Below are 2,500 nucleotides of genomic sequence, written 5' to 3'. Positions count from 1 at the left end.
GTAGCGCGTGCGCCCACGCACCGCGCGGCCAGCACGCCGGGAGGCGCCCCCTCACCGGCCGGGGACGGTCCCACCCAGCCACCGCCGCGTATCGCTTCACACCCAGATGCCGTTCAGTTTCGTCGGCATGGTGGGTATCGCTGGAACAACCGGTTAGTACCTCAACCTATCGTCGCCATCACCGATTCACCCCTAGCGAGAACAACCGCACCACAACAGGTTACCATTTGTTCATTTGCGTAACTTCACCAGAAAACGCAGGCGTCCATCGCCATTTGCAACTTCCACGATTATTGCATGCCTGTGTCAGGTGTCACGCCACACTACGTCTGCCCACATACACGCAACAAAATGTGCACGCCTAGACAATACGTGGAAGGTGGCCCCCGTACGTATGCGATGTCCATTGCTCGAACGACTGTCAACCGGCCTCTGTAGCATGTCGCAGATATGGAACGCGGTGCACCATGCCATCACGGTGTGTGAGGAGAGACGACTAGGTCCGAATACATCAACAGACAGCTCATGCTGATCGCCATCCACGGCGTCCGTTCCTCCCACACGTCTCTATGGCGTACCACACTGCAATCCAGCTCTCATAGGGAGACGACACGTAGCTGCGTGCACAATATTTGCACTGTATGGTCCGCCGTTTTTGGGCGCAGTCGTTGTACGGTCACACATGTGCCACGATGTATCATTCAGTACATAAGGACGAATGTGCAGTACAGATTGTGGTTTACGCGTACGACATTAGCGGACAGTTGACACAGGCCGCACCACAACGTAGCCTGAGTACGTCGCATGCGGAGGGCATTGAACATGCAAAGTTCTCACCAACCAGCTTGCGAAGGCAGGGGGCAAGGTGGGGACGTGGGGAGGGGCGGCATGTACGTCCTGCTGCCATCCACATTACAGTGTACAGCAGGAGCATGTGGAAAGTGAGCAAGACTTGCAAGGTGTTTAACATGAAGCGATACACAGGGGAGCGGGGAGTGCGAGTAGCGAACTATATTGCGAGGGTTGCGGGTGGGCAACACTACACTAATTGAACGAGTCGTATAACAATTACAGAGCAGGTTTAGGCGACAACGTGGGTTACGTTAGGCGACAACGTGGGTTAGGTTAAGGCACGACGTGGGTTAGGTTAAGGCACGACGTGGGTTAGGTTAAGGCACGACGTGGGTTAGGTTAAGGCACGACGTGGGTTAGGTTAAGGCACGACGTGGGTTAGGTTAAGGCACGACGTGGGTTAGGTTAAGGCACGACGTGGGTTAGGTTAAGGCACGACATGGGTTAGGTTAAGGCACAACATGGGTTAGGTTAAGGCACAACATGGGTTAGGTTAAGGCACAACATGGGTTAGGTTAAGGCACAACATGGGTTAGGTTAAGGCACAACATGGGTTAGGTTAAGGCACAACATAGGTTAGGTTAAGGCACAACATAGGTTAGGTTAAGGCACAACATAGGTTAGGTTAAGGCACAACATGGGTTAGGTTAAGGCACAACATGGGTTAGGTTAAGGCACAACATGGGTTAGGTTAAGGCACAACATGGGTTAGGTTAAGGCACAACATGGGTTAGGTTAAGGCACAACATGGGTTAGGTTAAGGCACAACATGGGTTAGGTTAAGGCACAACATGGGTTAGGTTAAGGCACAACATGGGTTAGGTTAAGGCACAACATGGGTTAGGTTAAGGCACAACATGGGTTAGGTTAAGGCACAACATGGGTTAGGTTAAGGCACAACATGGGTTAGGTTAAGGCACAACATGGGTTAGGTTAAGGCACAACATGGGTTAGGTTAAGGCACAACATGGGTTAGGTTAAGGCACAACATGGGTTAGGTTAAGGCACAACATGGGTTAGGTTAAGGCACAACATGGGTTAGGTTAAGGCACAACATAGGTTAGGTTAAGGCACAACATAGGTTAGGTTAAGGCACAACATAGGTTAGGTTAAGGCACAACATAGGTTAGGTTAAGGCACAACATAGGTTAGGTTAAGGCACAACATAGGTTAGGTTAAGGCACAACATAGGTTAGGTTAAGGCACAACATAGGTTAGGTTAAGGCACAACATAGGTTAGGTTAAGGTACAACATAGGTTAGGTTAAGGTACAACATAGGTTAGGTTAAGGTACAACATAGGTTAGGTTAAGGTACAACATAGGTTAGGTTAGGTTAGGTTACACGTTGTTGTAAGGAAAGGTGTAGGGGGGGGCGGGGGCGGCAGGTTCGTTGATAGTGATTATAGTAAGTGAATGCTTGTGACATGATCAGATTTGTCACGTCAGGATGCACCTTTGGCTTATTAGAGGCGGCGCACCAATTCTATGCTTGTGTCAGACCTGTGTCTTTGACTCATGTCATTGTTTGTGCGCTGTGACAGGAGGTACTATTGTGATGTTGGGTGCACCGTTGTATAGGACATGTGTGGGTGTTGGTGCCTGATCTGCGCAATGGTGGATGTCGAAAGGGTGGGATATTGTATTTTC

Source organism: Schistocerca piceifrons, unplaced genomic scaffold, assembly GCF_021461385.2.
Source record: "Schistocerca piceifrons isolate TAMUIC-IGC-003096 unplaced genomic scaffold, iqSchPice1.1 HiC_scaffold_337, whole genome shotgun sequence".
Lineage (NCBI taxonomy): Eukaryota > Metazoa > Arthropoda > Insecta > Orthoptera > Acrididae > Schistocerca > Schistocerca piceifrons.
The sequence above is the reverse complement of the archived record's forward strand: the minus strand, read 5'-3'. Positions refer to the sequence as shown.